This window comes from Delphinapterus leucas, chromosome 8, assembly GCF_059928025.1.
Source record: "Delphinapterus leucas isolate spDelLeu-1000000601 "Yukka" chromosome 8, BTC_Dleu_Yukka2, whole genome shotgun sequence".
Taxonomy (NCBI): domain Eukaryota; kingdom Metazoa; phylum Chordata; class Mammalia; order Artiodactyla; family Monodontidae; genus Delphinapterus; species Delphinapterus leucas.
Window position 1 is genome coordinate 77,565,295 of NC_143136.1, and position 14,528 is coordinate 77,579,822.

The following is a 14,528-nucleotide window of genomic DNA, read 5'->3' on the forward strand; positions in this document are numbered from 1 at the left end:
GAACAACTTAAATTTCTTCTCCACTATGAAGGCTTTCTTCCCCACCCATGTCACCTGTCTCTCTTTTAAGCTATTTGTCCAAACCCCGTAATCACATACTTGTCACTCATTCTGTACTTTTCTGTGTTACCGCTTAGAGAGTTGGTTAAGCATATTTCATGAATTCATCTTATTGGAAAATTTTACAACTGAATAGTTCTCATTATATAAATTCCACTGGGTAGAAAGGAAAAATAAGGGGAGAGTGGAGGTAGGTGGAGGGTAAGCAGTCAGTGAAAAGTCACTCATAACAAATGACAGGGAATATCATCCTAACAGGGGAAAGGAAATGCAAGCCTCTAAAAATAACTTACTAAAGATCCAGAAGAAAGAAGAATAACCTGGGGGAGAAGATGACAGAATATGGGTTTTAAAGAGACAGGATGGAGGAAAGGGTGTGATAAAGTTTTACAAGTAAATATAAAAATGTAACAACTAAATGTAGTTGACTCCATGGAAAATAAAATTAGAGATGTGGAAGCCAAAATTGAGAACCTCTCTTAGAATGTGCGAGAAAAGATTTTTATAAGTAAAAATGGAAAGATAACACCCAGGCAACAGATATGTAACATAACAACTTTGTGAAGGGACACTAATGATGGGAATAGAGGAACAGGCAAGAATAACTTTCTTGGTTGAAAGAAAAATCAAATATGTAAATTAAAGGACTCATTACTTTCCAGTCAAAATCAATCTGGACTCTCACTGGGCTACAATCAATATGTCCACAGGCTGTGTTCCTTTTTGGAGGCTCTACAGGAAAATGTTTCCTTGCCGTTTTCAACTTCTAGAATTCACCCACGTTCCTTGGCTTGTGCTTCCCCTTTCCCCCACACCTTTCCTCTATCTTCAAGCCAGCAATGGCAGTCTAAATCCTTCTCCCACCTCAGCACATCACTCTAACTACTCTTCTGCCTCTGTCTTCCACTTTTAAGAATGCTTGTGGTGATATTGGCCCCATCTTGACCATCCAAACTATCTCCCTATTTTAAGGTCAGCTAATTAGTAACCTTACTTCTATCTGTGACTTAAACTGCACTTTGCCATACAGGGTAACGTATTCACAGGTTCTGGGGATTAGGAAGTGGACATCTTTTTTTGCGGGGGTGGGGGGGAATTATTCTGCCTACCACAGCCTCCTAATACAGTTTGCTTCACTGTGTTTGAGAATCTGTACTCATGCTGTACCTGATTTAATTTAGCTGATACTCTCCTAAACATCTGAGCTATCTTCTGTTTAGTCTTTCAACATTTACCTTATAATTCTTCCTCACATTGAAACCTTTCTTGACACTTCCACAATCCTATCTCCCTTTTAAACTTATGATCTCAACCAAATATTCACATAACTTTTGAATAATTCTATAATTTACTGTGTTACTTTAATAATTCTGTTTTGTGTATACTGATCTCCAAATAAACTTTAATCTCCATGGAGAAAAATATGTTCACAAAGCATTTCTAAAAGCATACCTCATTTTATTGCAGTAACCCTGCTAGAGCAAGACCACCTGCACAATTTTTCCCACAGCATTTTCTCACTTCTTGTCTCTGCATCACATTTTGGTAATTCTCATACTACTTCAAACTTTTTCATTATTATTATATTTGTCATGATGATCTGTGATCACTCATATTTGATTTGACTGTTGTAATTGTTTTGAGGCACCACAACACGCATATAAGACATCAAACTTAATGGAAGTGTTATGTGTGTTCCGACTGCTCCATCAGGCTGTTCCCTGTCTCTCTCCCTCTCCTCTGGCCTCCACATTCCCTGAGATACTACAATATTGAAATTAGGCCAGTTAATAATCCTACAATGGCCTCTAAGTGTTCAAGTGAAAAGAAGAGTCGCACACTTCTCACTTTCAATCAAAAGCTAGAAATGATTAAGTTTAGTGAGGAGTTATGTTAATGGCCAAGATACGCTGAAAGCTAGGCCTCTTGTACCAAACAGTTAGCTAAGCTGTGAATGCAAAGAATAAGTTCTTGAAGGAAAGTAAAAGTGCTACTTCAGTGAACACATGGATGATGAGAAAGCAAAACAACCTTATTGCTGATATGGAGAAAGTTTTAGTGGTCTAGATGGAAGATAAAACCAACCACATTTCCTTGAACCAAAGCCTAATCCACAGCAAGGTCCTAACTTTCTTCAATTCTATGAAGGCTTGGAGAAATGAGGAAGCCACAGAAAAGTTTGAAGCTCGCAGAAGTTGGTTCGTGAGGTTTAAGGATAGACACCATCTCCATAACTTCAAAGAGCAAGGTGAAGCATAAAGTGCTGATGTAGAGGCAGCAGCAAGTTTTCCAGAAAATCTAGGTAAGATAATTAATGAACGTGGCCACACTAAACAACAGATTTTCAATGTAGACAGTCTTATTGGAAGAAGATGTCATCTAGGATTTTCATAGCCAATGAGGTGAAGTCAATGCCTGGCTTCAAAGCTTTAAAGGAATAGCTGACTCTCTTGTTAGAAGCCAATGCAGCTAGTGACTTTAAGTTGAAGCCAATGATCATTTACCGTTCTTAAAATCCTAGGGTCCTTAAGAAATATACTAAATCTGCTCTGCCTGTGCTCTACACATGGAACAACAAAGCCTGGATAACAGCACATCCATTTATAACATGGTTTACTGAATATTTTCAGCTCACTGTTGACACCTACTGCTCAGAAAAAAAAAGATTCCTTTCAGAATATTACTGCTCACTGACGATGCACCTGGTCACCCAGGAGCTCTGAGGGAGATGGACAATGAGATTCTTGTTGTTTTCATGCCTGCTAACATCACATCCATGCTGTAGCTCATGGACTAAAGAGTTAATTTCAACTTTCAAGTCTTATTCTTAAGAAACGTATTTTGTAAGGCTATGGCTGACATAAATAATGGTTCCTCTGATGGATCTGGGCAAACCACGTTGAAAACCTTCTGCAAACTCTTTACCACTCTACATGCCCTTATAAACATTTTTGATTCATGGGAAGAAGTCAAAATATTAACATTAATAGGAGTTTGGAAGAAGTTGATTCCAACCTTCAGGAATGATTTGGAGGGATTCAAGACTTCAGTGGAGGAGGTAACTGCAGATGTGGTGGAAACAGCAAGAAAACTAGAATGAGAAGTGGAGCCTGAAGATGTGACTGAATTGCTACAATCTCATGATAAAACTTAATGAGGACTTTCTTCTCATGGATTAGCGAAGAAAGTAGTTTGTTGAGTTGGAATCTACTCCAGGTGAAGATGCTGTGAAGATTGTTGCAATGACAACAAAGGATTTAGAATATTACATAAACTTAGTTGATAAAAGCAGCAACAAGGTTTGAGAGGACTGACTATTTTTTAAAGATATCCTACTGTGGGTAAAATGCTATCCAACAGCATTGCACACTACAGACAAATCATCATGAAGGGAGGAGTCAATCAATGCAGCAAATTTCATTGTCTTATTTTAAGAAATTGTCACAGCCACCCCACCCATCAACAACTTGATCAGTCAGCAGCCATCAAGACCCTCCACCAGCAAAAAGATTACGACTCGCTGAAGGCTCAGATGATGTTAGCATTTTTTAGCAATAAAGTATTTTTTAAGGTATGCACATTGTTTTTTAGACATAATGCTCTATTGCACACTTAATAGACTACAATATAGTATAAAGATAACCTTTATATGCACTAGGAAAAATAAAATTCATGTGACTTGCTTTGCTGCCATAGTTGTGTTACTGTTGCAGTCTAGAACTGAAACTGAAATATCTTCTAGGTATGCCTGTGGTAATATGAGTAAATTATTATAAAATGGTATAAGTTTTTTTAAAAAATTGAAAGCAAAATTGAATATGCAGTATCACATAATCATTGAAGAAAGCTCAGAGAAATAAGATTGGGACATTAACAAAATTAGCTCATAGAAATGGAAGTGTATCTCTTTTTTATAATACTTAGTTTTCTCAACGTTCTGCACTGTGTCAGATGAGGCTCATATCCTTTCTGCCCACCTCTGAGTTCACATGTAGCTACAGCAGATAATTCCCAAATTGCTGACATCCCAACCTCAAGGCCTCCAACTTCTCTGCCCAAGGGTTTTCTCTGGCTCCTTTGCAACTTGCTTAACCGACATGCAAAACCTTCTAGAAAGACCAGGGCGTCAGTGATGGGCAACCCAGAACCAATGAGGGATACGGGTGGGGGATAAAGACCTCAGCTTCTCTGTCCCATAGCACGTCTGAGGCACAGTCTATACAGTTCCCCAGAAGCCCTCCCCAGGGAGTGAGCCACAGTTGCCCACAGTGGTAACAAATTCGTTCATGCACACTTTATTGGTTTTTCATTCTTCCATGTTTCCCTTTCCCCATTTTGTTTCTTTTGTTAACTGAGATCACTTTCTATAGTTGTAGGAAAACAGCTCAGCTGTGGCACCTGGCAATCTTGCAGGTATCCCTATAGGTAAATGCTTGAACTGCAACACAGCCATTTAAGTGGAGAACTTTGTATTCTATCTACCAAACTAGAGGATGGGAGGTCTTATAAGGAGCTGATATGAGGCTATCTTGAACTCATCTTCCAATTGACTACGGTAAGATGATTTCCCACCACTTTCTGCATTCTGATGAGGCATGGGACCTTCTGCTCTGGCCCCATCAGACTAGAGCTGCAGAATATAAAACTGCCAGTAGCAGTCTAGGCTTGGACCACAACTCGTGTTACAGTCTCCTGGGTCCTTTTGCTTCATTGTATGGGACAAGGATCAAGGGGAGTTGACTCCTCTGGCTTATTCTTCCTCTTGCTGTGTAGGTAAGTAATCAACTCTCTGATCTAAAAGTGGCTCATTGTATCTCTACCATTTGGCTCATCAGGCTTCAGCTTTGCCATCTGTTCTATGTGTGAGCGGAACACCCACACCCAAGTCCTTGTCTCAGTGTCTGCATTTGGAGGAACTAAAATCAAGATAAGGAAATAGCACTTTTATAATTGGTCATGATACGGTCTTTAAAAATCTGAATAAAAACATAACATACAGATTTGAATTTGTAAAGAAAGTGTATGTGAATGTGTGAAAGCAAAGCCAAAAGGAAGAAAATCCCCAAAATGTAAACAAATAATTCTATCTAGGCAGAAGGATTATTATGAATTTTATTTTTTCTATCTACATTTCATAGTTTCTAAACTTTGCATCATGAACATTATTGCTTTTATAATTGAAACAAAAAACTTTCTTTAAAAAATTGGGAAGAATATTTGAAATATACAAGGTAAGAGTGTTTATATGAAAACATATAGATGTTTTCTATGTCACCATATAAAATGTAACTATTCTAAAATAAAAGTGGGCAAAGACCCTCTTGCACTGTTGGTGGGAATGTGAATTGATATAGCCACTAGGGAGAACAGTATGAAGGTTCCTTAAAAAACTAAAAATAGAACTACCACACGACCCAGCAATCCCACTACTGGGCATATACCCTGAGAAAACCATAATTCAAAAAGAGTCATGTACCACAATGTTTATTGCAGCACTATTTACAAGCCAGGACATGGAAGCAACCTAAATGTCCATCGACAGATGAACGGATAAAGAAGATGTGACACATACATACAATGGAATATTACTCAGCCATAAAAAGAAACAAAATTGAGTTATTCGTAGTGAGGTGGATGGACCTAGAGTCTGTCATACAGAATGAAGTAAGTCAGAAAGAGAAAAACAAATACCGTACGTAACACATATATATGGAATCCAAAAAAAAAACAATGAACAATCACAGAAAGAGACACAAGATGAAAAGGCAAAGGGCTACATCCCTGATGAAGGAACAAGATAAAACCCATGAAAAACAACTAAATAAAATGGAGATAGGCAATCTTCCAGAAAAAGAATTCAGAATAATGATAGTGAAGATGATCCAGGGCCTAGAAAAAAGAATGGAGGCAAAGATATAGAAGATGCAAGAAATGTTTAACAAAGATCTAGAAGGATTAAAGAACAAACAGAGGTGAACAATAACTGAAATGAAAACTACACTAGAAGGAATCAATAGCAGAATAACTGAGGCAGAAGAATGGATAAGTGACCTGGAATACAGAATGGTGGAATTCTCTGCTGAGGAACAGGATAAAGAAAAAAGAATGAAAAGAAATGAAGAGAGCCTAAGAGACCTCTGGGACAACATTAAATGCAACAACATTCGCATTATAGGGGTCCCAGAAGGAGAAGAGAAAGGACCCGAGAAAATATTTGAAGAGATTATAGTTGAAAACTTCCCTAGTATGGGAAAGGAAATAACCACCCAAGTCCAGGAAGCGCAGAGAATCCCATACGGGATAAACCCAAAGAGAAACACGCTGAAACACACAGTAATCAAACTGGCAAAAATTAAAGACAAAGAAAAATTATTGAAAGCAGCAAGGGAAAAACCACAAATAACATACAAGGGAATTTACATAAGGTTAACAGCTGATTTCTCAGCAGAAACTCTACAAGCCAGAAGGGAGTGGCATGATATCCTTAAAGTGATGAAAGGGAAGAAACTACAACTAAGAATACTCTACCCAGCAAGGATTTCATTCAGATTCAATGGAGAAATCAAAAGCTTTACAGACAAGCAAAAACTAAGAAAATTCAGCACCGCCAACCAGCTCAACAAGAAATGGTAAAGAAACTTCTCTAAGTGGGAGACACAAGAGAAAAAAAGGACCTACAAAAACAAACCAAAAACAATTAAGAAAATGGTAATAGGAACATACATACTGATAATTACCTTAAACGTGAATGGATTAAATGCTCCAACCAAAAGACACAGGCACTGCTGAATGGATACAAAAACAAGACCCATATATATGCTGTCAACAAGAGACCCACTTCAGACCTAGGGACACATACAGACTGAAAGTGAGGGGTTGGAAAAAGATATTCCATGCAAATGGAAATCAAAAGAAAGCTGGAGTAGCAATACTCATAGCAGATAAAATAGACTTTAAAATAAAGAATGTTACAAGAGAGAGGAAGGACACTACGTAAAGGTCAAGGGATCAATCCAAGAAGAAGATATAACAATTATAAATATACGTGCACCCAACACAGGAGCAACTCAATACATCAGGCAACTGCTAAGAGCTCTATAAGAGGAAATCGAAAAAAAAGAGGAAATCGACAGTGATACAATAACAGTGGGGGACATTAACACTTCACTTACACCAATGGACAGATCATCCAAAAAGAAAATAAATAAGGAAACACAAGCTTTAAATGACACAACAGACCAGATAGATTTAATTGATATTTATAGGACATTCCATTCAGAAACAGCAGATTACACTTTCTTCTCAAGTGTGCATGGAACATTCTCCAGGATAGATCACATCTTGGGTCACAGATCAAGCCTCAGTAAATTTAAGAAAACTGAAATCTTACCAAACATCTTTTCTGACTACAACGCTATGAGATTAGAAATCAATTACACGGAAAAAAACGTAAAAAACACAAACACATGGAGGGGAAACAGTACATTACTAAATAACCAAGAGATCACTGAAGAAATCACACAGGAAATCGAAAAATACCCAGAGACAAATGATAATGAAAACACAACGATCCAAAACCTATGGGATACAGCAAAAGCAGTTCTAAGAGGGGAGTTTATACTATACAAGCCTACCTCAAGAAACAAGAAAAATCTCAAATAAACAATCTAACCTTACACCTAAAGGAACTAGAGAAAGAAGAACTAACAAAACCCAAAGTTACAGGAAGGAAAGAAATCATAAACATCAGAGCAGAAATAAACAGAAACAAACAAACAAAAAAACAATAGCAAAGGTCAATAAAATTAAAAGCCGGTTCTTTGAGAAGATAAACAAAATTGACAAACCATTAGCCAGACTCATCAAGAAAAAGAGAGAGAGGACTCAAATCAATAAAGTTAGAAATGAAAAAGGAGCAGTTACAACAGACATGGCAGAAGTACAAAGCATCCTAAGAGACTACTACAAGCAACTCTATGCCAATAAAATGGACAACCTGGAAGAAATGGACAAATTCTTAGAAAGGTAGAACCTTCCAAGACTGAACCAGGAAGAAATAGAAAATATGAACAGACCAATCAGAAGTAATGAAATTGAAACTGTGATTAAAAATCTTCCAACAAACAAAAGTCCAGGACCAGATGGCTTCACAGGTGAATTCTACCAAACATTTAGAGAAGAGCTAACATCCATTCTTCTCAAACTCTTCCCAAAAAATTGCAGAGGAAGGAAAACTCCCAAACTCATTCTGAGGCCACCATCACCCTGATACCAAAACCAGACAAAGATACTACAAAAAAAGAAAATCACAGACCAATATCATGGATAAATATAGATGCAAAAATCCTCAACAAAATACTAGCAAACAGAATTGAGCAACACATTAAAAGGATCATACACCAGGATCAAGTGGATTTATCCCAGAGTTGCAAGGATTCTTCAATATATGCAAATCAACTAATGTGAAAAACCATATTAAGAAATTGAAGAATAAAAACCATATGATTATCTCAATAGATGCAGAAAAAGCTTTTGACAAAATTCAACACCCATTTATGATAAAAATTCTCCAGAAAGTGGGCATAGAGGGAACCTCCTTCAACATAATAAAGGCCATATATGACAAACCCACAGCAAACATCATTCTCAATGGTGAAAAACTGAAAACATTTCATCTAAGATCAGGAACAAGACAAGGATGTCCACTCACGCCACTATTATTCAACATAGTTTTGGAAGTCCTAGCCACAGCAATCAGAGAAGAAAAAGAAATAAAAGGAATACAAATTGGAAAAATAGAAGTAAAACTGTCACTGTTTGCAGATGACATGATACTATACATAGAGAATCCTAAAGATGCCACCAGAAAACTACTAGAGCTAATCAATGAAGGTAATAAAATTACAGGATACAAAATTAATGCACAAAAATCTCTTGCATTCCTATACATTAATGATGAAAAATCTGAAAGAGAAATTAAGGAAACACTCCCATTTACCATTGCAACAAAAAGAATAAAATACCTAGGAATAAACCTACCTAGGGAGACAAAAGCCCTGTATGCAGAAAACTATAAGACACTGAAGAAAGAAATTAAAGATGATACCAACAGATGGAGAGATATACCATGTTCTTGGATTGGAAGAATCAATATTGTGAAAATGACTATACTACCCAAAGCCATCTACAGATTCAATTCAATCCCTATCAAATTACCAATGGCATTTTTTACGGAACTAGAACAAAAACTCTTAAAATTTGTTTGGAGACACAAAAGACCCCAAATAGCCAAAGCAGTCTTGAGGGAAAAAAACAGTGCTGGAGGAATCAGACTCCCTGACTTCAGACTATACTACAAAGCTACAGTAATCAAGACAATATTGTACTGGCACAAAAAGAGAAACATAGATCAATGGAACAAGATAGAAAGCCCAGAGAAAAACCCACGCACCTATGGTCAACTAATCTATGACAAAGGAGGCAAGGATATACAATGGAGAAAAGACAGTCTCTTCAATAAGTGGTGCTGGGAAAACTGGACAGCTACATGTAAATGAATGAAATTAGAACACTCCCTAACACCCTACACAACAATAAACTCAAAATGGATTAGAGACCTAAAATTAGAACACTCCCTAACACCCTACACAAAAGTAAACTCAAAATGGATTAGAGACCTAAATGTAAGACCAGACACTCTGAAACTCTTAGAGGCAAACACAGGAAGAATACTCTTTGACATAAATCACAGAAAGGTATTTTTTGATCCACCTCCTAGAGCAATGGAAACAAAAATAAACAATTGGGACATAATGAAATTTCAAAGCTTTTGCACAGCAAAGGAAACCATAAACAAGATGAAAATACATCCCTCAGAATGGGAGGAAATATTTTCAAATGAATCATTGAACAAAGGATTAATCTCCAAAATATATAAACAGCTCAAGCAGCTCAATATTAAAAAAACAAACCCAATCCAAAAATGGGCAGAAGACCTAAATAGACATTTCTCCCAAGAAGACATACAGATGGCCAAGAAGCACATGAAAAGCTGCTCAACATCACTAATTACTAGAGAAATACAAATCAAAACTACAATGAGGTATCACCCCACACCAGTTAGAATGGGCATCCTCAGAAAATCTACAAACAACCAATGCTGGAGAGGGTGTGGAGAAAAGGGAACCCTCTTGCACTGTTGGTAGGAATGTAAATTGATACAGCCACTGTGGAGAACAGTATGGAGGTTTCTTAAAGAACTAAAAATAGAATTACCATATGACCCAGCAATCCCACTACTGGGCATATACCCAGAGAAAACCATACTTCAAAAAGACACATGCACCCCAATGTTCACTGCAGCACTATTTACAATAGCCAGGTGATGGAAGCAACCTAAATGCCCATCAACAGACAAATGGATAAAGAAGATGTGGTACATATATATAATGGAACATTACTCAGCCATAAAAAGGAACGAACTTGGGTCATTTGTAGGGATGTGGATGCATCTATAGACTGTCATACAGTGTGAAGTCAGAAAAAGAAAAACAATTATCGTATATTAACACATATATGTGGAACCTAGAAAATGATGAACCAGTTTGCAGAGCAGAAACTGAGCCACAGATATAGAGAACAAACATATGGACACCAAGGGGGGAGAATGGCAGGGGGTGGGGATGGTGGTGTGATGAATTGGGAGGTTGGGATTGACATGTATACACTGATGTGTATAAAATGGATGACTAATAAGAAATAAATAAATTTTTTTTTTTTAAAAAAAAGAGAATTCGGAGAGGGGAGGGATACTTAGGGAGTTTAGGATTAAAAAAAAAAAAAAGGTCATGAAGAACCTAGGGGCCGGACGGGAATAAAGACACAGACCTACTAGAGAATGGACTTGAGGACATGGGAAGGGGGAAGGGTAAGCTGGGACAAAGTGAGAGAGTGGCATGTACATATATACACTACCAAATGTATAACCAATATCTAGTGGGAAGCAGCCGCACAGCACAGGGAGATCAGCTTGGTGCTTTGTGACCACCTAGAGGGGTGGGATGGGGGGGGGAGGGAGGGAGATGCAAGAGGAAAGAGATATGGGGATATATGTATAGGTGATTCACTTTGTTATAAAGCAGAAACTAACACACCACTGTGAAGCAATTATACTCCAATAAAGATGTTAAAAATAAAAGAGACAAAAAAAAAAGTTGACAAAGGACATGAACAAGCTAATCACAAAAGAAATATAGATGCTAATGAACATGTGCACGGAAGTTCAACCTTAATCAGAGTATCATTAATCAATTAGAGAAAAATTAATAATGAGATGTGATTGTTTGCTAATAAACTGGCAAATTAAATGATCATATCTTATGTTAGCATGGGTGCAGTGGAATAAGCACTCTCATATACTACTGTTAAGAGTATAAACAGATCCAAATTCCTGGAGGCATTTTACAAAACCTTACAAATGTCCGTTCTCTTAACATGGTGATACCATGAAAAAGAATTTTCCTCTGAAAAAATCAGAGATACCCACAAAAAGTTCTGCACAAAAGTGTTATTTGTAAGTGATGGGATTATTATGCATAATTTTTATTTTCATTTTTAAAATTTTCTATAGTTTTAAAATATTTTCACTGAAATGTACAGCCATTATAAGTAGAAAAACAAAGTAAACTTATTTTCTATTTTAAAAGATATGAACCAACCATTAAACTCCACAGAAAAAGCACCACCCTTTTGCTTTTCCTACTTTCATTCCACTAATGTGTACAAGGATGATACATACGAGTGAACTAATTTGCCATGACAGGCCATGGGCAGAGAGAAAATGTAACTTCCTATTTGTTTCTGTGCCTTGACATGAAATCGACATGGCTTTTCTCTAAAATCAGAAGATGGAATGACTTGGCAGCAGGTGAACTGAAGGCAATTTTCTCTCTCTCTGGGTCACAATGCTCAGTTACATTTCAGATGTCACCTACAGGCTCTTTCTGCATTAACAGCTGCTTATTTACCATCACTAAAACATATAATGGATATAGCCAATTACTATAAGAAATAGATTAGCACATGCTTCATTCTTCACACAATAAATGTTAACATTGAAACTATGACGAGGAGAAAAATAATGAAGTTTTCTTCTCAGAACATGATAGTTTTGACTTTAAGAGCTAGAACATTTTAATGTCAACTCCCTTCATTTGATAGATTGGGTCTTTTTTGTTCTTACTAACACAGTACTTAGATATTTTGAATTAATGTTAAGATACTCAACCCCTGGAACATGAAGGGACTTTCTTGCATTTTCCAATAAGAAAAAATAATCTAACAATGTCTTAGTCAAATCAGCAATTTCTCATACTTTAAAAGTGCCATATTCCAGCAACTCTAAGATGCCATAACTTGTTAAGATGCACCATTATTCTAGGTACCATAGAAAAACACTGCCAAGTAAATGATGAGAAAGTACATATCTCAATTATAAGATGCATACCAATTTCAGAGGTGTTCAAAGTTGTGGAGAGGTGAGTGCATTTGAGAATCAAACTAAGCAGGGTTCTGGTGTTTCAGCTACAGCCTGGGGGCAGGGCTCATTCATTTGATTAATTTTCTGTATTCTGATTTCTGAAAGGAACTGCCAAGTTTGTAAACATATTCAAAGCTTAACTATTCAAAAACTACCTGTAGAAAGTGAGATTTAAAGTCCCTACCATGGTATATTGCCTACAATTAGTGATGTGCTGGAGCCAGGCTCAGACCAGGATAATTAAGCAGGTTGTTAAATTGTCAAGACTCTTGTGAGCCAGTAGTTAAAGCCAACTATTAAAAAATTAAATTGTATTAACTTGAAATTAAATAGATTATATTAAAAACCAAGGTAATAAATACTCAGAACGTATCACCTACTAATTATTTTACTATATCTGTGCCCTAAAGATTATTTATGTCCAATGTATCTGTACAGCAGAAATACTAAATAATGGTGAGCCACTGCACACCTCTTTCCAATTCTGCATTCAGTGGGGTCCTTGATAGCTTGAAATCAGCCAGGTGGGAGTATCTGCACCATGGAAATCAGCAAATATTACAAATCAGGCATTCCCCACCCCCCAGAAAGTCCACTATTAAACATTTACTAACACATCACTGCCTATAATAACAAAAATAATAAAACGTTAGGCTCTAAAATGGATACACTAGCTACATATTACACATAGATTTATATGTATACAAATGAAATCAGTGCTCATGCAGCTCTATATCAAAAAAACAAACAACCCAATAAAAAAATGGGCAGAAGATCTAGACATTTCTCCAGAGAAGACATACAGATGGTTAAAAAGTACATGAAAAGATGCTTAACATCACTAATTATCAGAGAAGTGCAAAGCAAAACTACAATGAGGTATCACATCATACCAGTCAGAATGGCCATCATCACAATGTCTACAAACAATAAATGCTGAAGAGGGTGTGGAGAAAAGGGAACCTCCCTACACTGTTGGTGGGAATGTAAATTGGTACAGCCACTATGGAGAACAGTATGGAGGTTCCTTGAAAAACTAAACATAGAGCTACCATATGATCCAGCAATCCCAATCCTGGGCATATATCTGGAGAAAACCATACTTTGAAAAGATACATGCACCCCAGTGTTTACTGCAGCACTATTTACAATAGCCAAGACCTAGAAATAACCTAAATGTCCATCAACAGAGGAGCGGATAAAAAAGGTGTGATACGTATATACAATGGAATATTACTCAGCCATCAAAAAGAATGAAATAATGGCATTTGCAGCAACATGAATGGACCTGGAGATTATCACACTAAGTGAAGTAAGTCAGACAAAGACAAATATCATATATCACTTGTATGTGGAATCTAAAAAAAGATACAAATGAACTTATTTATAAAACAGAAACAGAGTCACAGACTTAGAAAACAAATTTATTGTTACCAAAGGGGAAAGATGGGGGGGAGGGATAAATTAGGAGGTTGGGATTAACATATACACACTACTATATATAAAATAATCAACAAGGACCTACTGTATAGCACAGGAAACTCTACTCAGTGCTCTGTAATAACCTACATGGGAAAAAGAATCTGAAAAAGAATAGATATATGTATATGTATAACTAAATCACTTTTCTGTACACCTAAAACTAACAGAACATCGTAAATCAACTGTACTCCGGTATAAATTTTTTTTTAAATGAAAGCAGTGGATCATAGAAAGAATAAGAGGCAAGGAAGCTAAAGAGAATGATCAAAAATCTAAACATTGACCTTAAAACAAATTGAAAAGCTTTCAAATACATATATATATTGATTATATGTGATAATATGATTTGTATTATCAGAATTATTCAGGGGAAAAAAAGGTTATTTTAGTTTTCAGTGTTTAAATTTCAATATTCAAACGCCTGAATGACCTTACTTTGCTTAATAAA